Below are 22,797 nucleotides of genomic sequence, written 5' to 3' on the forward strand. Positions count from 1 at the left end.
AGAGGCGCCCAAGGGTTTCCCCTAGGAGCCAGCGGCCAAGGTGGGGCGGCGGCTAGGGTTGGGGTGGCCCTTCCCACTTGGGTGCCTTGCCACCCAAGTTGGGTTGGCCGACGCCCTAGGGAGAGGCCCCCTTACCTTCGATCGAAGTGGGATGACGTCTCGGGCGGCGCCAAGCCCTCTGGTGGGCTGAGGTGTCCCCTCTCTTTGGCCCATGAGCCCCCGCAACAATTGTTGGGGCCTCTCGAAACTCCTTTCGATATTTCGTCTCTTCCTCGATGTGCCCGGAACACTTCTGGACTCCGATGACCTTCATCCTATATATCAATCTTCACCTTCGGACCAATCAAGAGTTCCTCGTCATGTTCGGGATCTCATCCGGGACTCTGAACAACCTTCGGTCACCAACACAATGACACAATTATGCTTATATTATCACCGAACCTTAAGTGTGTAGACCCTGCGGGTTCGAGAACTATGCGGACATGACCGAGACACTCTCCGGTCAATAACCAATAGCGGGACCTGGAAGCCCATATTGGTTCCTACATAATCTACGAAGATCTATATCGGTCGAACCTCGATGTCAAGGATTCAATCAATCCTGTATACAATTCCCTTTGTCCTTCGATATGTTACTTGCCCAAGATTCGATCATCAGTATCTCCATATCTAGTTCAATCTCGTTACAGGCAAGTCTCTTTACTCGTTACGTAATTCAAGATCCTGTGACTAACTCATTAGTCACATTGCTTGCAAGCTTGTTGTGATGATGCATTATCGAGTGGGCCCTGACATACGTGTCTGTCACACAGAGTGACAAATCCCAGTCTTGATCCATCCAACCCAACAGACACCCTCGGAGATACCTGTAGAGCACCTTTATAGTCACTCACTTACGTTCTGATGTTTGCTACACACAAGATACTCCTCCGGTGTCAGTGAGTTGCATGATCTCATGGTCATAGGAACAGATACTTAACATGTAGAAAACAATAGCAATAAACTGACACAATCATATTCTACGTTCATAGTTTGGGTCTTGTCCATCACATCATTCTCCTAATGATGTGATTCTGTTATCAAATGACAACTCATGTCTATGGCCAGGAAATCTTGACCATCTTTAATCAACGAGCTAGTCCATTAGAGGCTCACAAGGGACACTGTGTTCTCTATGTATCCATACATGTATTTGAGTTTCCAATCAATACAATTTTAACATGGATAATAAACGATTATCATGAACAAGGAAATATAATAATAAGCACTAAGCCCAAGCCAACGCCTCCAAGAAGGACCACGACGCCAATGCACCGCTGCCAGAGGGCCAAAGGCCCAGGCTTTCACCCGGGGACTAAAAGGGGTGACAAGATGGGGGGAGGAAGCTCAACACGCACTCAGGAGGGGAAGAGCGAAGCCGAAGCACCGTCGTCGTTGTCGAGGTCGATGCAAAGTTGACGAGGGGATTCCCCCATTCCAAGCTTCCGCCACCACACCCTCATGAGCTAGATCTGGTAGCCCAAAAGGGCTGGATCCATATTGCCAAGGGGGGAAGCCACATCGGGGAAGGAGGCTGAAAATCGAGTAGCGAGACGTCTTTGCCGCTTAGACCATTGCCCGCGCAACCAGAGGGGCGACCAACACCTACAATGCCACCCATCGGCAAGGTCAATGCCGCTAGCCCGATCCAGGGCCGCTGTCCTGGCGCTCAAGGCTCCCTGCAATGAATCATGGAACCATGGCCTCACCACCACCTTCATTAAAGGTCGCGCGATGATACGTCTCAAACGTATCTATAATTTTTGATGGTTTCACGCTGTTATCTTGTCATCTTTGGATGTTTTATGTACCTTTTATATCTTTTTTTGGGACTAACTTATTAATTCAGTGCCAAGTGCCAGTTCCTGTTTTTTCTGTGTTTTTGGCTCTTTTCAGATCTGATTTTGGAACGGAGTCCAAACCGAATAAAATCCCCGAAATGATTTTTCCCCGAACGAAAGAAGATTAGGGGGCCTGTGGGCCAAGCCAGGAGGGCTACAGGGAGCCCACAAGCCCCCACTCCGCCACCAGGGGGGCGGCGGTGGGCAGGCTTGTGGCCTCCCTGGCGCCCCCCGACCTAGATCTTGCGCCTATATATTCCCTAAAAATCATAAAAAAATGAAGGGAGCCACGAAAATACTTTTCCGCCGCCGCAAACTTCCGTTTTCGGCGCCCCGCGGGAGGGGACTTTGGAGTTGGAGGGCTTCTTCATCATCATCATCGCCCCTCCAATGACTCGTGCGTAGTTCACTTCAGACCTACGGGTTCGTAGTTAGTAGCTAGATGACTTCTTCTCTCTCTTGGATCTTCAATACAAAGTTCTCCATGATATTCATGGAGATCTATCCGATGTAATCTTCTTTGGCGGTGTGTTTGTCGAGATCCGATGAATTGTGGATTTGTGATCAGATTATCTATGATATATATTTGAGTCTTTGCTGATTTCTTATATGCATGATTTGATATCCTTGTAAGTCTCTTAGAGTCTTGGGTTTTGTTTGGCCAACTAGATATATGATTCTTGCAATGGGAGAAGTGCTTGGTTTTGGGTTCTTACCGTGTGGTGACCTTTCCCAGTGACAGTAGGGGCAGCAAGGCACACATTGTGTAGTTTCCATCAAGGGTAACAAGGTGGGCTCTGTTGTAGATATGAGATTGTCCATCTACATCATGTCATCTTGCTTAAGGCGTTACTCTGTTCTTTTGGACTTAATAAACTAGATGCATGCTGGATAACAGTCGACATGTGGAGTAATAGTAGTAAATGCAGAAAGTATCGGTCTACTTGTTTTGGACGTGATGCCTATAGATATAATCATTGCCATAGATATCGTCACGACTTTGCGCGGTTCTATCAATTGCTCGACAGTAATTTGTTCACCCACTGTCTACTTGCTTTCATGAAAGAATCCACTAGTAAACACTACGCCCCCCCGGTGTATTCACATCTGTCGTTTCCACTTTCGTTTTTTACTTTGCTTTGTTACTTTGCTGCTTTCAGTTCTCACTTAACGAACAATCTATAAGGGATTGACAACCCCTTCATAGCGTTGGGAGCAAGCTTTTTGTGTTTGTGCAGGCACTTGTGATACTCCTTCACTGGATCGATACCTTGGTTCTCAAACTGAGGGAAATACTTACCACCGCTATGCTACATCACCCTTTCCGCTTCGAGGGAACACCAACGCAAGGCTCCAAGTGTTGGGGAACGTCGCATGAGAAACAAAAAATTTCCTACGCGCACGAAGACCTATCATGGTGATGTTCATCTACGAGAGGGGATTTCCGATCTACGGACCCTTGTAGATCGCACAGCAGAAGCGTTAGTGAACGCGGTTGATGTAGTGGAACATCCTCACGTCCCTCGATCCGCCCCACGAACCATCCCACGAACCGTCCCGCGATCCGTCCCACGATCTAGTGCCGAACGGACGGCACCTCCGCGTTCAGCACACGTACAGATCGACGATGATCTCGGCCTTCTTGATCCAGCAAGAGAGACGGAGAGGTAGATGAGTTCTCCGGCAGCGTGACGGCGCTTCGGAGGTTGGTGATGATCTTATCTCGACAGGGCTCCGCCCGAGCTCCGCAGAAACGCGATCTAGAGGTAAAACCGTGGAGGTATGTGGTTGGGCTGCCTTATAAAAGTTGTCTCAAATCAGCCCTAATTGCTCCATATATATAGGAGGAGGGAGGGGAGGCTTGCCTTGAGGCTCAAGGAGCCCCAAGGGCTGTGCCACCAAGGGAGGAGGAGTCCTCCCCCAATCCTAGTCCAACTAGGATTGGAAAGTGGAGTCCTTCTCTCCTTTCCCACCTCCTTTTTTTCTTTCTCTTTGATTTTCTATCCTTGGCGCATAGGGCCCTCTTGGTCTGTCCCACCAGCCCACCAAGGGCTGGTGCGCCACCCCCAAGGCCTATGGGATTCCCCGGGGTGGGTTGCCCCCCCGGAGAACATCCGGAACCCATTCGTCATTCCCGGTACATTCCCGGTAACTCCGAAAACCTTTCGGTAATCAAATGAGGTCATCCTATATATCAATCTTCGTTTCCGGACCATTCCGGAAACCCTCGTGACGTCTGTGATCTCATCCAGGACTCCGAACAACATTCGGTAACCAACCATATAACTCAAATACGCATAAAACAACGTCGAACCTTAAGTGTGCAGACCCTGCGGGTTCGAGAACTATGTAGACCTTATCGTTTGAACCTCTGTGCCAAGGATTCATATAATCCCGTATAACATTCCCTTTGTCCTTCGGTATGTTACTTGCCCGAGATTTGATCGTCGGTATCCCTATACCTATTTTAATCTCGTTACCGGAAAGTCTCTTTACTCGTTCCGTAATACAAGATCCCACAACTTACACTAAGTCACATTGCTTGCAAGGCTTGTGTGTGATGTTGTATTACCGAGTGGGCCCCGAGATACCTCTCCATCACACGGAGTGACAAATCCCAGTCTCGATCCATACTAACTCAACGAACACCTTTTGAGATACCTGTAGAGCATCTTTATAGTCACCCAGTTACGTTGCGATGTTTGATACACACAAAGCATTCCTCCGGTGTAAGTGAGTTATATGATCTCATGGTCATAGGAACAAATACTTGACACGCAGAAAACAGTAGCAACAAAATGACACGATCAACATGCTACGTCTATTAGTTTGGGTCTAGTCCATCACGTGATTCTTCTAATGACGTGATCCAGTTATCAAACAACAACACCTTGTACATAATCAGAAGACCCTGACTATCTTTGATCAACTGGCTAGCCAACTAGAGGCTTGCTAGGGACAGTGTTTTGTCTATGTATCCACACATGTATATAAGTCTTCATTCAATACAATTATAGCATGGATAATAAACGATTATCTTGATACAGGAATTATAATAATAACTATATTTATTATTGCCTCTAGGGCATAATTCCAACACCAAGGCCACGGGGGAAATCCTTTGCATATTTGCCCAGGAAGTCCCTTAAGGCGTAGCCGTGGCAGAAGGATTCCTGGTGCCGTTGCTGAGGAGTATCAAGCAACACTTCTATTTCTGGCGCCGTTGGAAGGTCTTTTGTTGCAGTAGCACGCGACGACCGGCGGCGTCCTCAAGTGGCGGCGGGGAGGGAAGAAGATGGGCGTAAGTGCATCTAGTGCCCCTTACCCATTTTGGTGTATTGAAAACATATGGGTTAAGGACTAATGGGTTTGTGAGTGCACACTGGTCCTATAAGTCCCTGAGGAGTTTGGTTTAACCGACAGAAGTCAACCCTTAAAAATGTATGTCTACATTTGAAGACTTTGAAAGTGAGGAAATTGGTGTGCCCTTGAAGATATTGATGCGAGGACTTTGAAGCTTGAAGAATTTGTTTTCGTAGTTTCTTTTCCTCTTTTTGAGTCATAGGAAACACTGTACTGTTAAAGGGGGTCAAGGTAATACTAAGGAAAAATTTCAAGTGTTGCTCATCTCAAAACCTACACATACCCAATCCTTCGAGTGAAGCCTTTGCAAATCTCTTACAATGCAATCAAATTCTTCAGTGATAGAGACAAAGTTCTTCTTGTCTCCGAGTAAATTTGTCTGACTAAGGAGTTAGGTTTTTGCTAGTGCGATTTGCCTACCATGAGGAAATTGATAGCCCTCAGGAGTTTGAGACTTCAAATTGCCGACCGTTACTGTTCTTAGCGCTAGCTGTCCACAGGATCTTATTTTGACAACGGTCATATCATTAGGAGCATTTATATCTTATCATGTCGGGTTAAACCCTGGCTATAAATATCCGCCCCACAACCACTAGTTGATTGGCTGCTGCGAGAGAGATTGACAAGTATCATTTAGAGCAACCCTTCCTCCGATGAGATTGAGAGAATCATTAGTGAGGAAAAACCCAAAACACCTAAAGCCACAAAGTGATTGAGCATCACTGAAGATATTGTCCAGTGTGGAACTGACGCTGTTGGAAATATGCCCTAGAGGCAATAATAAATTAGTTATTATTATATTTATTTCTTCGTGATAATCGTTTATTATCCATGCTATAATTGTAATGACTGGAAACTCAAATACATGTGTGGATACATAGACGAAACACTGTCCCTAGTAAGCCTCTAGTTGACTAGCTCGTTGATCAAAGATGGTCAAGGTTTCCTGGCCATAGGCAAGTGTTGTCACTAGATAACGGGATCACATCATTAGGAGAATCATGTGATGGACAAGACCCAAATTATAAACGTAGCATGTGATCGTGTTATTTTGTTGCTATTGTTTTCTGCGTGTCAAGTATTCATTCCTATGACCATGAGATCATGTAACTCACTAACACCGGAGGAATACCTTGTGTGTATCAAACGTCGCAACATAACTGGGTGACTATAAAGGTGCTCTACAGGTATCTCCGAAGGTGTCCGTTGAGTTAGCATGGATCAAGACCGGGATTTGTCACTCCGTGTGACGGAGAGGTATCTCGGGGCCCACTCGGTAATACAACATCACACACAAGCCTTGCAAGCAATGTGACTAAGTGTAAGTCACGGGGTATTGTATTACAGAACGAGTAAAGAGACTTGTTGGTAACGAGAATAAAATAGGTATAGGGATACCGACGATCAAATCTCGGGCAAGTAACATACCGAAGGACAAAGGGAATGTTATACAGGATTATATGAATCCTTGGCATAGAGGTTCAACCGATAAGATCTTCGTAGAACATGTAGGATCCAATATGGACATCCAGGTCCCGCTATTGGATATTGACCGAGGAGTGTCCCGGATCATGTCTACATAGTTCTCGAACCCACAGGGTCTGCACACTTAAGGTTTGGTGACATTTTAGTATAGTTGAGTTATATGTGTTGGTGACCGAAGGTTGTTCGGAGTCCCGGATGAAATCACAGATGTCACGAAGGTTTCCGTAATGGTTCGGAAACGAAGATTGATATATAGGAAGTTGGTGTTTGGATTCCGGAAAGTTTTCGGGCATTGCCGGCGGTCTACCGGGAGTGACGAATGGGTTCCGGGGGCCCACTGGGTGGGCCCACCACGCCCCAAGGGGTCCACGTGGTTTTATTGGATGTACAATAAGGTATAATGGGCTGACAAAGTCATCCAAGAAAAGCCCATGAGGAAAAAGTGGGAAATCCAAAAGAGGTGGGAAAATAAGGAAGGAGTCCTAATCCAAGTGGGATTGGAGAAGGACTCTCTCCCTCCCACTTCGGCCGACCCAAGGAGGGTTTCCTTAGCCCGATGAAGAAGGCCGAGATCGTCATCGAGCTGTACGTGTACTGAACGCGGAGGTGCCGTCCGTTCAGCGCTAGATCGGAACGGATCGTGGGGCGGTTCGAGGGACGTGAAGACGTTCCACTACATCAACCACGTATCTTAACGCTTCCCGCTGTGCGATCTACAAGGGTACGTAGATCTAATCTCCACTCGTAGATGGACATCACCATGATAGATCTTTGTGTGCGTAGGAATTTTTTGTTTCCCATGCAACATTCCCCAACAGTGGCATCATGAGCTAGGTTCATGCGTAGATTTTATCTCGAGTAGAACACAAAAGTTTTTGTGGGCGTTGATGTTCGATTTGCTGCCCTCCTTAGTATTTTCTTGATTCGGCGGTATTGTTGGATTGAAGCGGCCCGGACCGACATTACTCGTACGCTTACGAGAGATTGGTTTCATCGACTAACATGCAACTCGTTGCATAAAGATGACTCGCGGGTGCCTGTTTCTTCAACTTTAGTTGAATTGGATTTGACCGAGGCGGTCCTTGGAGAGAGGTTAAATAGCAATTTGCACATCACCATTGTGGTGTTTGCATAAGTAAGATGCGATCATACTAGATACCCATAGCAACCACGTAAAACATGCAACAACAAATTAGAGGACGTCTAACTTGTTTTTGCAGGTTATGCTTGTGATATGATATGGCCAAAGACATGATGTGATATATTGGATGTATGAGATGATCATGTTGTAATAGTTAATATTGTTGGGTAACGTAGCATAAATTCAAAATTTTCCTACGCATATTCAGATCTTCCTATGGAGAGACCAGCAACGAGAGAGGGGTAAGAGCATCTTCATACCTTTGAAGATCGCTAAGCGGAAGCGTTGCTAGAACGCGGTTGATGGAGTCGTACTCGTAGCGATTCCGATCTAGTGCCGAACAACGACACCTCCGCGTTCAACACACGTGCAGCCCGGTGACGTCTCCCGCACCTTGATCCAGCAAGGAGGAGGGAGAGGTTGGGGAAGAACTCCAGCAACACGACGGCGTGGTGTCGATGGAGAGACGAGGTCTCCCGGCAGGGCTTCGCCAAGCACCGGCGAAGAGGAGGAGGAAGAAGAGCAGGGCTGCGCCGAGAGAGAGGGAAAAACTGTGTGTCTCAATGGCCAAAAGTGCCCGATATATATAGGGGGAGGGGAGAGGGGGTGCTACCCCTAGGGTTCCCACCCTAGGGGGTGCGGCAGCCCCCCCAGATGGGAGGTGCGGCGGCCAGAAGGGGGAGGAGGGGGTGGCGCACCATCTGGTGGGCCTTAGGCCCACCTGGCCTAGGGTTTGCCCCCCCTTTTCTCTCCCTTGCACTATGGGCTGAGTGGGGAGGCGCACCAGCCCACCTAGGGGCTGGTTCCCACCCCCACTTGGCCCACCTTAAGTCCCGGGGTCGTTGCCCCCCTTCGATGGTCCCCCGGGGCCACCTCCGGTGGTCACGGTGGTCCCGGTACGTTACCGGTGATGCCCGAAACACTTCCGGTATCCGAAACCATCCGTCCTATATATCAATCTTTACCTCCGGACCATTCCGGAGCTCCTCGTGACGTCCGGGATCTCATCCGGGACTCCGAACAACTTTCGGTAACCTCGTATAGCAATTCCCTATAACCCTAGCGTCATCGAACCTTAAGTGTGTAGACCCTACGGGTTCGGGAGACAGGCAGACATGACCGAGACACCTCTCTGGCCAATAACCATCAGCGGGGTCTGGATACCCATGGTGGCTCCCACTTGCTCCACGATGATCTCATCGGATGAACCACCATGTCAAGGATTCAATCAATCCCGTACACGATTCCCTTTGTCTATCGGTATAGAACTTGCCCGAGATTCGATCGTCGGTATACCTATACCTTGTTCAATCTCGTTACCGGCAAGTCTCTTTACTCGTTCCGTAGCACGTCATCGTGTGACTAACTCCTTAGTCACATTGAGCTCATGATGATGTTCTACCGAGTGGGCCCAGAGATACCTCTCCGTCACATGGAGTGACAAATCCCGATCTCGATTCGTACCAACCCAACAGACACTTTCGGAGGTACCCGTAGTGCACCTTTATAGTCACCCAGTTACGTTGTGTCGTTTGATACACCCAAAGCACTCCTACGGTATCCGGGAGTTGCACAATCTCACGGTCGAAGGAAAAGATACTTGACATTAGAAAAGCATTAGCATACGAACAATACGATCTAGTGCTAGGCTTAGGATTGGGTCTTGTCCATCACATCATTCTCCCAATGATGTGATCCCGTTATCAATGACATCTAATGCCCATGATCAGGAAACCATGATCATCTATTGACTAACGAGCTAGCCAACTAGAGGCTTGCTAGGGACACATTGTGATATATTTATTCACACATGTATTACTGTTTCCTGTTAATACAATTATAGCATGAACAATAGACGATTATCATGAACAAGGAAATATGATAATAACCATTTTATTATTGCCTCTAGGGCATATTTCCAACAGTCTCCCACTTGAATTAGAGTCAATAATCTAGTTACATTGTGATGTATCGAACACCCATAACATTATGGTGTTGATCATGTTTTGCTCGTGGAAGAGGTTTAGTCAATGGGTCTGCAATATTCAGATCCGTGTGTACTTTACAAATATCTATCACTCCACTCTGGACATGGTCCTGGATGGAGTTGTAGCGGCGCTTGATGTGCTTCGTCTTCCGGTGAAGCCTGGGCTCCTTGGCTATGGCAATGGCTCCAGTGTTATCACATAAGAGTGTCATAGGACCCGACGCGCTTGCTACCACTCCAAGGTCGGTGATGAGCTCCTTCATCCAAATTCCTTCATGAGCCGCTTCTGAAGCAGCTATGTACTCCGCTTCACATGTAGATGCTGCCACGACTTCTTGCTTGCTGCTGCACCAGCTCACTGCCCCACTATTCAACACATATACGTATCCGGTCTGTGACTTAGAGTCATCCGGATCTGTGTCGAAGCTAGCGTCGACGTAACCCTTTACGACGAGCTCTTCCTCACCTCCATAAACGAGAAACGTTTCCTTAGTCCTTTTCAGGTACTTAAGGATATTCTTGACCGCTGTCCAGTGTTCCGTACCGGATCACTTTGGTACCTCCCTACCAAACTTATGGCAAGGTTTATATCAGGTCTGGTACACAGCATGGCATACATTAGAGAGCCCACGGCTGAAGCGTAGGGGACAGAACTCATCTTCTCTCTATCTGCTGCCGTGGTCGGCGACTGAGTCTTACTCAATCTCATACCTTGCAAAACTGGCAAGAACCCTTTCTTTGAGTTTTCCATATTGAACTTCTTCAATATGTTGTCAAGGTATGTACTTTGCAAAAGACCTATGAGGCGTCTCGATCTATCTCTATAGATCTTGATGCCTAATATGTATGCAGCTTCTCCAAGGTCCTTCATTGAAAAACTCTTGTTCAAATAGGCCTTTATGCTCTCCAACATCTCTATATTATTCCCCATCAATAATATGTCATCCACATACAGTATGAGGAAAGCTACAGAGCTCCCACTCACTTTCTTGTACAGACAGGCTTCTCCGTAAACCTGTATGAACCCAAATGCTTTAATCACCTCATTAAAGCGAATGTTCCAACTCCGAGATGCTTGCACCAGCCCATAGATGGAGCGCTGGAGCTTGCATACTTTGTTAGCACCCTTAGGGTCGACAAAACCTTCTGGTTGCATCATATACAACTCTTCCTTAAGGTTCCCATTAAGGAACGTTGTTTTGACGTCCATTTGCCAAATTTCATAATCATAAAAGGCGGCAATCGCTAACATGATTCGAACTGATTTCAGCTTCGCTACGGGAGAGAAAGTATCTTCGTAGTCAACTCCTTGAACTTGTCGAAAACCCTTTGCGACAAGTCGAGCTTTGTAAACGGTTACATTACCGTTTGCATCAGTCTTCTTCTTGAAGATCCATTTATTTTCTATGGCTCGCCGGTCATCAGGCAAGTCCACCGAAGTCCATACTTTGTTCTCATACATGGATCCTATCTCGGATTTCATGGCCTCAAGCCATTTGTTGGAATCCGGGCCCGTCATCGCTTCTTCATAGTTCGAAGGTTCACCGTTGTCTAACAACATGATTTCCATCACAGGGTTGCCGTACCACTGTGGTGCGGAGCGTGCCCTTGTGGACCTTCGCGGTTCAGTAGTAACTTGATCCAAAGCTTCATGATCATCATCATTAACTTCCTCTTCAGTCGGTGTAGGCGCCACAGGAACAACTTCCCGCGCTGCGCTACTTTCCTGTTCGAGAGGGGGTGTAATTACCTCATCAAGTTCTACCTTCCTCCCACTTACTTCTTTCGAGAGAAACTCTTTCTCTAGAAAGGATCCGTTCTTGGCAACAAAGGTTTTACCTTCGGATCTAAGATAGAAGGTATACCCAATAGTTTCCTTAGGGTATCCTATGAATACGCATTTCTCCGCTTTGGGTTCGAGCTTTTCTGGTTGAAGTTTCTTCACATAAGCATCGCAGCCCCAAACTTTAAGAAACGACAACTTAGGTTTCTTGCCAAACCATAGTTCATACGGTGTCGTCTCAACGGATTTAGACGGTGCCCTATTTAAAGTGAATGCTGCAGTTTCTAATGTGTATCCCCAAAATTATAGCGGTAAGTCGGTGAGAGACATCATAGATCGTACCATATCTAATAAAGTGCGATTACGACGTTCAGACACTCCGTTGCGCTGTGGTGTGCCAGGCGGCGTCAGTTGTGAAACGATTCCACACTTCCTTAGGTGTGTGCCAAACTCGTGACTCAAATATTCTCCTCCACGATCAGATCGAAGACATTTAATTTTTCTGTCACGTTGATTCTCAACCTCACTCTGAAATTCCTTGAGCCTTTCAAACATCTCAGATTTGTGCTTCATCAAGTAGATATACCCATACCTACTCAAATCATCGGTGAGAGTGAGAACATAACGATAACCACCGCGAGCTTCAATGTTCATTGGACCACACACATCAGTATGTATTATTTCCAATAAGTCGGTTGCTCTCTCCATTATTCCTGAGAATGGAGTCTTAGTCATCTTGCCCATGAGGCACGGTTCGCATGTGTCAAATGATTCAAAGTCAAGAGACTCTAATAGTCCATCAGTATGGAGCTTCTTCATGCGCTTAACGCCGATATGACCAAGGCGGCAGTGCCACAAGTATGTGGGACTATCATTATCAACTTTGCATCTTTTGGTACTCATACTATGAATATGTGTAACATCACGATCGAGATTCATCAAGAACAAACCATTCACCAGCGGAGCATGACCATAAAACATATCACTCATATAAATAGAACAACCATTATTCTCTGACTTAAATGAGTAGCCGTCTCGCATTAAGCAAGACCCTGATACAATGTTCATGCTTAAAGCTGGTACTAAATAACAATTATTAAGGTTTAAAACTAATCCCAACGGTAGATGTAGAGGCAGCGTGCCGACGGCGATCACATCGACCTTTGAACCATTCCCGACGCGCATCGTCACCTCGTCCTTGGCCAGTCTCCGCTTATTCCGCAGTTCGTGCTTTGAGTTGCAAATGTCAGCAACAACACCGGTATCAAATACCCAGGAGCTACTACAAGCGCTGGTAAGGTACACATCAATAACATGTATATCACATATACCTTTAACGTTGCCGGCCTTCTTGTCCGCTAAGTATTTGGGGCAGTTCCGCTTCCAGTGACCCTTTCCCTTGCAATAGAAGCACTCAGTCTCAGGCTTGGGTCCGTTCTTTTTCTTCTTCCCGGCATCTGGCTTACCGGGTGCGGCAACAGCTTTGCCGTCTTTCTTGAAGTTCTTCTTACCCCTGCCTTTCTTGAAACTAGTGGTCTTGTTGACCATCAACACTTGATGCTCTTTCTTGATTTCTACTTCTGCAGACTTGAGCATCGAGTACAACTCGGGAATGGTCTTCTCCATCCCTTGCATGTTGTAGTTAAGCACAAAGCCTTTGTAGCTTGGTGGGAGAGACTGGAGGATTATGTCAATTATAGCATCATCCGGAAGTTCGACTCCAAGTGAAGTCAGACGACCGTGTAACCCAGACATTTTGAGTATGTGCTCACTGACAGAACTGTTCTCCTCCATCTTACAGCTAAAGAACTTGTCAGAGACTTCATATCTCTCGACACGGGCATGAGCTTGAAAAACTAGCTTCAGCTCCTGGAACATCTCATATGCCCCGTGTTGCTCAAAACGCCTTTGGAGCCCCGTTTCTAAACTGTATAACATGCCACACCTGACCAGAGAGTAGTCATCACTCCGCGTTTGCCAGACGTTCAGAATGTCCCTGGGCTGCTGCGAGAGCGGGAGGGTCACCTAGCGGCGCATTAAGGATATAAGCCTTTTTAGCTGCTTCAAGGATGAGCTTCAAGTTGCGAACCCAGTCCGCATAGTTGCTACCATCATCTTTCAGCTTGTTTTTCTCTAGGAATGCGTTGAAGTTGAGGTTGACGTTGGACATCTACAATATTTATAAAGACAACTTTTAGACTAAGTTCATGACAATTAAGTTCATCTAATCAAATTAAGTATGAACTCCCACTTAAATCGACATCCCTCTAGTCATCTAAGTGATACATGATCCATGTTGACTAACCCGTGTCCGATCATCACGTGAGACGGACTAGTCACCATGGTGAGCAACTTCATGCTGATCGTATTCAACCATACGACTCATGTTCGACCTTTAGGTATCTTGTATTCGAGGTCATGTCTGTACATGCTAAGCTCGTCGAGTCAACCTAGGTGTTTCGCGTGTGTAAATCTGGCTTACACCCGTTGTATGCGAACGTTAGGATCTATCACACCCGATCATCACGTGGTGCTTCGAGACAACGAACCTTCACAACGGTGCACACTTAGGGGAATACGTTCTCGAAATTTTAAGAGGGATCATCTTATTATGCTACCGTCGTTTTAAGCAATAAGATGTAAAACATGATAAACATCACAATGCAATCATATAGTGACATGATATGGCCATTATCATCTTTGCTCTTTCGATCTCCATCTTCAGGCATCGCATGATCATCATCGTCACCGGCGTGACACCATGATCTCCATCATCATGATCTCCATCATCGTGTCTTCGTGAAGTCATCACGCCAACTACTACTATCACTACTACTATAGCTAACCGTTAGCAATGAAGTAAAAGTAGTAAGCACATGGCGTTGCATCTCATACAATAAATTAAGACAACTCCTATGGCTCCTGCCGGTTGTCATACTCATCGACATGCAAGTCGTGAAACCTATTACAATAACATGATCATCTCATACATCATACATGCAACATCACAACTTTGGCCATATCACATCACATGTCAAACCCTGCAAAAACAAGTTAGACGTCCTCTAATTGTTGTTGCAAGTTTTACGTGGCTGATTTGGGTTTCTAGCAAGAACGCCTTCTTACCTACGTGACGGCCACAAAGATGATATGACAAAGCTATTTACCTTTCATAAGGACCCTTTTCATCAAATCCAATCCGACTAGAGTAGGAGAGACAGACACCCGCTAGCCACCTTTATGCACGATGTGCATGTCTGTCGGTGGAACCAGTCTCACGTAAGTGTACGTGTAAAGTCGGTCCGGGCCGCTTCATCCCACAATACCGCCGGAAAAGAATAAGACTAGTAGCGGCAAGAAAATTGACAAATCATCGCCCACAACTTTTGTGTTCTACTCGTGCATAGAATCTACGCATAGAAAACCTGGCTCTGATACCACTGTTGGGTAACGTAGCATAAATTCAAAATTTTCCTACGCATATGCAGATCTTCCTATGGAGAGACCAGCAACGAGAGAGAGGTAAGAGCATCTTCATACCTTTGAAGATCGCTAAGCGGAAGCGTTGCTAGAACGCGGTTGATGGAGTCGTACTCGTAGCGATTCCGATCTAGTGCCGAACAACGACACCTCCGCGTTCAACACACGTGCAGCCCGGTGACGTCTCCCGCACCTTGATCCAGCAAGGAGGAGGGAGAGGTTGGGGAAGAACTCCAGCAACACGACGGTGTGGTGTCTATGGAGAGACGAGGTCTCCCGGCAGGGCTTCGCCAAGCACCGGCGGAGAGGAGGAGGAAGAAGAGTAGGGCTGCGCCGAGAGAGAGGGAAAAACCGTGTGTCTCAATGGCCAAAAGTGCTCGATATATATAGGGGGAGGGGAGAGGGGGTTCCACCCCTAGGGTTCCCACCCTAGGGGGTGCGGCAGCCCCCCAGATGGGAGGGTGCGGCGTCCAGAAGGGGGAGGAGGGGGTGGCGCACCATCTGGTGGGCCTTAGGCCCACCTAGCCTAGGGTTTGCCCCCCCTTTTCTCTCCCTTGCGCTATGGGCTGAGTAGGGAGGCGCACCAGCCCACCTAGGGGCTGGTTCCCACCCCCACTTGGCCCACCTTAAGTCCCGGGGTCGTTGCCCCCCTTCGGTGGTCCCCCAGGGCCACCTCCGGTGGTCCCGGTGGTCCCGGTACGTTACCGGTGATGCCCGAAACACTTCCGGTATCCGAAACCATCCGTCCTATATATCAATCTTTACCTCCGGACCATTCTGGAGCTCCTCGTGACGTCCGGGATCTCATCCGGGACTCCGAAAAACTTTCGGTAACCTCGTACAACAATTCCCTATAACCCTAGCGTCATCGAACCTTAAGTGTGTAGACCCTACAGGTTCGGGAGACAGGCAGACATGACCGAGACACCTCTCTGGCCAATAACCATCAGCGGGGTCTGGATACCCATGGTGTCTCCCACTTTCTCCACGATGATCTCATCGGATGAACCACGATGTCAAGGATTCAATCAATCCCGTACACGATTCCCTTTGTTTGTCGGTATAGAACTTGCCCGAGATTCGATCGTCGGTATACCTATACCTTGTTCAATCTCGTTACCGTCAAGTCTCTTTACTCATTCCGTAGCACGTCATCGTGTGACTAACTCCTTAGTCACATTGAGCTCATGATGATGTTCTACCGAGTGGGCCCAGAGATACCTCTCCGTCACACGGAGTGACAAATCCCGATCTCGATTCGTACCAACCCAACAGACACTTTCAGAGGTACCCGTAGTGCACCTTTATAGTCACCCAGTTACGTTGTGACGTTTGATACACCCAAAGCACTCCTACGGTATCCGGGAGTTGCAAAATCTCACGGTCGAAGGAAAAGATACTTGACATTAGAAAAGCATTAGCATACAAACAATACGATCTAGTGCTAGGCTTAGGATTGGGTCTTGTCCATCACATCATTCTCCCAATGATGTGATCCCGTTATCAATGACATCTAATGCCCATGATCGGGAAACCATGATCATCTATTGACTAACGAGCTAGCCAACTAGAGGCTTACTAGGGACACATAGTGATCTATTTATTCACACATGTATTACTGTTTCCTGTTAATACAATTATAGCATGAACAATAGACGATTATCATGAACAAGGAAATATGATAATAACCATTTTATTATTGCCTCTAGGGCATATTTCCAACAAATATCGGCTTGCACATCGATGCTATGGCAACCGGCAGGAGCCATAGGGTTGTCTTTAAACTAATATTTGTGTTTGCAGATGCGTTTACTATATTGCTAGGTCGTAGATTTAGTAGTAATAGCATAGATAGCACGACAACCTCGATGGTGACACGTTGACGGATATCATGATGATGGAGATCATGGTGTAGCGCCGGTGACAAGAAGATCATGCCGGTGCTTGAGTGATGGAGATCAAGAAGCACAAGATGATGGCCATATCATGTCACTTATGAATTGCATGCGATGTTAATCCTTTTATGCACCTTATTCTGCTTAGAACGACGGTAGCATTATAAGGTGATCTATGACTAAAATTTCAAGACGAAATTGTGTTCTCCCGGACTGTGCACCGTCGCGACAGTTTGTCGTTTCGAGACACCACGTGATGATTGGGTGTGATAGACTCAACGTTCACATACAACGGGTGCAAAACAGTTGCACACGCGGAACACTCGGGTTAAACTTGACGAGCCTAGCATGTGCAGACATGGCCTCGAAACACATGAGACCGAAAGGTCGAGCATGAATCGCATAGTTGATATGATTAACATAGAGATGCTTACCACTGAAACTATTCTCAACTCACGTGATGATCGGACTTGAGTTAGTGAATTTGGATCATGTACCACTCAAATGACTAGAGGGATGTACTTTTTGAGTGGGAGTTCTTAAGTAATATGATTAAATGAACTAATTATCATGAACATAGTCAAAAGGTCTTTGTGAATTATGATGTAGCTTGCGCTATAGCTCTACTGTTTTTATATGTTCCTAGAGAAAATTTAGTTGAAAGATGATAGTAGCAACTTTGCGGACTGAGTCCGTAAAACTGAGGATTGTCCTCATTGTTGCGCAGAAGGCTTATGTCCTTAATGCACCACTCGGTGTGCTGCACCTCGAGCGTCGTCTGTGGATGTTGTGAATATCTGACATACACATTTTTGATGACTACATGATAGTTCAGTGCGTAGTACTTAATGACTTAGAAGCAAGGCGTCGAAGACGTTTTTAAAACGTCACGGAACATAAGAGATGTTCTGAGAGATGAAATTGAGATTTCATGCTCATGCCCTTGTTGAGAGGTATGAGACCTCTGCTACTGCAACAAAAGACCTTCCAACGGCGCCAGAAATAGGTGTGTTGACGGCACCAGGAATCCTTCTGCTACGGCTACGCCTTAAGGGACTTCCTAGGCAAATATGCAAAGGTTTCCCCCGTGGCCTTGGAGCCTTGCGTTGGTGTTCCCTCGAAGCGGAAAGGGTGATGTAGCGCAGCGGTGGTAAGTATTTCCCTTAGTTTTGAGAACCAAGGTATCGATCCAGTGAAGGAGTATCTCAAGTGCCTGCCCAAACACAAAAAAGCTTGCCCCCAACGCTATAAAGGGGTTGTCAATCCCTTATAGATTGTTTGCCAAGTGAGAACTGAAAGCAACAAAGTAACAAAGCAAAGTAAAAGCGAAAGTGGAAACGATAGGTGTGAATAGACCCGGGGGCCGTAGTGTTTACTAGTGGCTTCTCTCATGAAAGCAAGTAGACGGTGGGTGAACAAATTATTGTCGAGCAATTGATAGAACCGCGCAAAGTCATGACGTCATCTATGGCAATGATTATATCTATAGGCATCACGTCCAAAACAAGTAGACCGATACTTTCTGCATCTACTACTATTACTCCACACGTCTACCGCTATCCAGCATGCACCTAGTGTATTAAGTCCAAAAGAACAGAGTAGCGCCTTAAGCAAGATGACATGATGTAGATGGACAATCTCATATCTACGACAGAGTCCACCTTGTTACCCTTGATGGCAACTACACGATGTGTGCCTTGCTGCCCCTACTGTCACTGGGAAAGGTCACCACACGGTAAGAACCCAAAACCAAGAACTTCTCCCATGCAAGAATCATAGATCTAGTTGGCCAAACAAAACCCAAGACTCGGAGAGACTTACAAGGATATCAAATCATGCACATAAGAAATCAGCAAAGACTCAAATATATATCATAGATAATCTGATCACAAATCCACAATTCATCGGATCTCGACAAACACACCGCCAAAGAAGATTACATCGGATAGATCTCCATGAAGATCATGGAGAACTTTGTATTGAAGATCCAAGAGAGAGAAGAAGCCATCTAGCTACTAACTACGGACCCGTAGGTCTGAAGTGAACTACTCACGAGTCATTGGAGGGGCGATGATGTTGATGTAGAAACCCTCCAACTCCAAAGTCCCCTCCCGCAGGGCACCGGGAAGGGTCTCCAGATGAGATCTCGCGGTATCGGAAGTTTGCGGCGGCGGAAAAGTATTTTCGTGGATCCCTTGATTTTTTGCTGTATTTTAGGGAATATATAGGCGAAAGATCTAGGTCAGGGGGGCGCCAGGGAGGCCACAAGCCTGCCCACCGCCGCCCCCTGGTGGCGGATGGGGGGCTTGTGGGCTCCCTGTAGCCCTCCTGGCTTGGCCCACAAGCCCCCTGATCTTCTTTCGTTCGGGAAAAAATCATTTCGGGGATTTTATTCCGTTTGGACTCCGTTCCAAAATCAGATCTGAAAAGAGCCAAAAACACAGAAAGAACAGGAACTAACACTTGTCACTGAATTAATAAGTTAGTCCCAAAAAAGATATAAAAGATACATAAAACATCCAAAGATGACAAGATAACAACATGAAACCATCAAAAATTATAGATACGTTTGAGACGTATCAAGCATCCCCAAGCTTAACTCCTGCTCGTCCTCGAGTAGGGAAGTGATAAAGAATGAATTTTTGATGCTTTCATGCTACCTAGCATAGATGTCCTTTGTAACTCCTCTAATGTGACGTGAATGTTCAGATCCATTAGATTCAAAACAATAGTTTTCTATTGACGTGGAAACAATAATAATTCAAGAAAACTAGCAAGGTAATCATGAACTTTCAAAATAACAAGGCCAAAAGAAAGTTATCCCTACAAAAGCATATAGTCTGGCTATGCTCTATCATCATTGCACAATGAATTTAAATCATGCACAACCCCGGTATTGGCCAAGTAATTTTTTCACACCTTTACTTTCTCAAACCTTTTCAACTCTCACGCAATACATGAGCGTGAGCCATGGTTTTAGCACTATAGATGGTGTGCAGTGTGGTGGAGGTTGCAAGACAAAACAAGGAGAAGATGGTCACATTAACTAGGCATATAAATGAGCTGTGGAGATGCTCATCAATAGATATCAATGTGAATGAGTAGGGATTGCCATACAAATGATGCATTAGAGCTAAGAGTATGTGAATGCTCTTAAAGAAAACTAGTGGGTGTGCATCCAACTTGCTTGCTCACGAAGACCTAAGGCAATTTTGAGGAAGCCTATCATTGGAATATACAAGCCAAGTTATAAAATGAATATTTCCCACTAGCTATATGGTGGTGACAAAACGAGAGACTCTCAATCATGAAGATCATGGTGCTTAATATGCACAAGTGTGGAAAAGTGGTAACATTGTCCCTTCTCTCTTTTTCTCTCATTTTTTTTTGGTGGGCTCTTTGGCCTCTTTTTTTTGGTGGGCTTCTTTGGCCTCTTTTATTTCCTCACATGGGACAATGCTCCATCAATGATGATCATCACACTTTCAACTCAAAACTTAGAGCAACGATGACTCTATATGGAATGCCTTCGGTAGTGTACCGTGGTAATGATCTAGCATGGCATAGACATTAATGGAAACATCATGCTAGCTATCTTATGATCATGCAATGGCAATGTAGACGTGATGGCACATGTCATGGTGGTAGTTGCATGGCAATATATCTCGGAATGACTTTGAAAAAGCCATATTAGGTAGGTATGGTGGCTATTTTGAGGAAGGCTAATTGTTGGTTTTGTGCACCGGCGAAAGTTGCACGGCACTAAGAAGATAGTGATGGTGGAAGGTGAAAGTGCATCTAAACCATGGACTCAAGAATAGTCATGAAGAACTCATATACTTGTTGCAAAAGTTTTATTAGTAATCGAAACAAAGCATTCAACGCATACTCCTAGGGGAAGGGTTGGTAGGTATAAACCATCGCGCGATCCCGAGCGCCACGCAAAGGATGACAATCAATAGACTAATCATGCTCAGATTTCATCACATAGCGGTTCACCATATGTAACATCCCAATTTTCCTAATTGGGAATGTTTTACATTGTAGCTAAGCATTATTGCATATTGATTGAAATAAATTTGGCATTCGAATTCTTTCGACTTTTTGATTTTGCAATTCCATTTTTTCCCCACACGAGAAATGCCGGGAAAATACTCTCTTGCACGCAAGAGAGAGAGAGCGGAGGAAAATGACCCTCCAAAGTGCGGGATTTCTGAAATATTGGAGCCAAGAAATCCAAAGTTTATTTGCGAAAATATTTGCAAAAAGAAAATAAACCATTTTGGGGAATTTCTGAAAAAAACATTTTTTAGAGTTTTTATTTTTATTTTGGAAAAATGTTATTCGAATAGAGAATATTTTTCTGATTTTTTTGGTATATAATACCCCATATTAAATATCTTATTTGTTTCCTTTTTATTCACTTTGATTTTTTCTGTTTCGGAAAAAAGATTAACTAGGAAAGTTTTTTTTTAAAAGGAAAAACGCGTGGGCGCTTAATAACTTTGGGCCGAATCCCCCATAGCCCGGGAGTCCCGAATCCCTTAAGTGTCGCCCGACCGACCCCAGCGCCTCTCTCCCCCTCTCCCTGTCAGGCGGGCCCCACCGCCCGATTTCCCTCCCGAGTCGGTCTCCTTCTTCCCCCCGAGCCGCAGCACCTTCCTTTCATGGCCGAGCCCACTGCCACGCCGATCCCCACTCGGGATCTCCCTGCCCCTTTCTCCCCCGAGCTCCTCCCCCGCCTATAAAAGCCGCCACCCCGCCCGCACCCCGTTCCTCCCACCGCCACGCCGAGCCGCCGCCCCAAGCCCCCTGCCGCAGCCTCGCCGGAGCACCGAAGCTCCACCGCCTTCGGCCACCCAAGGCAGCCGCCTCCGGCCACTCCTCGCCTCCCCGACGCCACCATCACGTTCCCCGACCTCGCCCGCACCCTCTGGAGCTCTCACCGCCGCCGGAGGACCTCTGCAGCGCCATCCCCGCCCGCACCCGAGCCGCCGCCGCCGTCGAGCTCCTGCCGGAGTTCATCCCGCCGGCGAGCACTCCATCTCCCTCCATGCACCGTTGGATCTTTCACCGATGCACCAGATTAATTCCTAGATAACTCTTCTGTTCTGTTAAGAAAACCGTTCGGTTTTCTATTAGTATTAGTTAGCCGAGCAGTTTTTCTTTACTTTGCGAGGGTTCGTTGGATTAGCTACGGAGCACTCACCCCTTAGCAAATCAGTGAGCGACACGTGTCTGTTAGCAATTATTTTCTTTCTCTGTTTAGTTCCAAAAACAGCAAAGTTTCTGTTTTGTTTTGGCCATAACTTTTGATCCCGGAGTCCAATGATGTTGATTCTTGTTCCAGTAGATCCCAAATTTTCTGTAGTTTTTAAAAACATATAATTTGTCTATGTTTGAAATTTGCAAATATGAATTAGATCAGATTTAGTTTAAACCTTGTTTTGCTTATTCCAGGAGTTTAAAAAATGATTTTGAGTTGATTCTTTTTGCTACTGCTTCCTAGTGATTATATATTACTGTGGTAGGAGTTTAAAAATTTTTAAAGTATTTTTACTGGGGTTTTTAACAGAAACAAGTTTCTGCCTTAGTGACGCGTATTGAATTCTTTCACTTAGGCCTTAGCAAATTCTTACTTGTGATGTTATTTTTACTTGTTGCTTGATTATAGTGCTTATGGTGTGTATTGTGTTTGTATCGATAGATCACCCGGAGTGCGAAGCGTGTTATTTAGAAGCGCTCGATCAAGACAACTATCATCAAGGCAAGTCATTTTGATC

Source organism: Hordeum vulgare, chromosome 3H (assembly GCF_904849725.1).
Source record: "Hordeum vulgare subsp. vulgare chromosome 3H, MorexV3_pseudomolecules_assembly, whole genome shotgun sequence".
NCBI classification, from domain to species: domain Eukaryota; kingdom Viridiplantae; phylum Streptophyta; class Magnoliopsida; order Poales; family Poaceae; genus Hordeum; species Hordeum vulgare.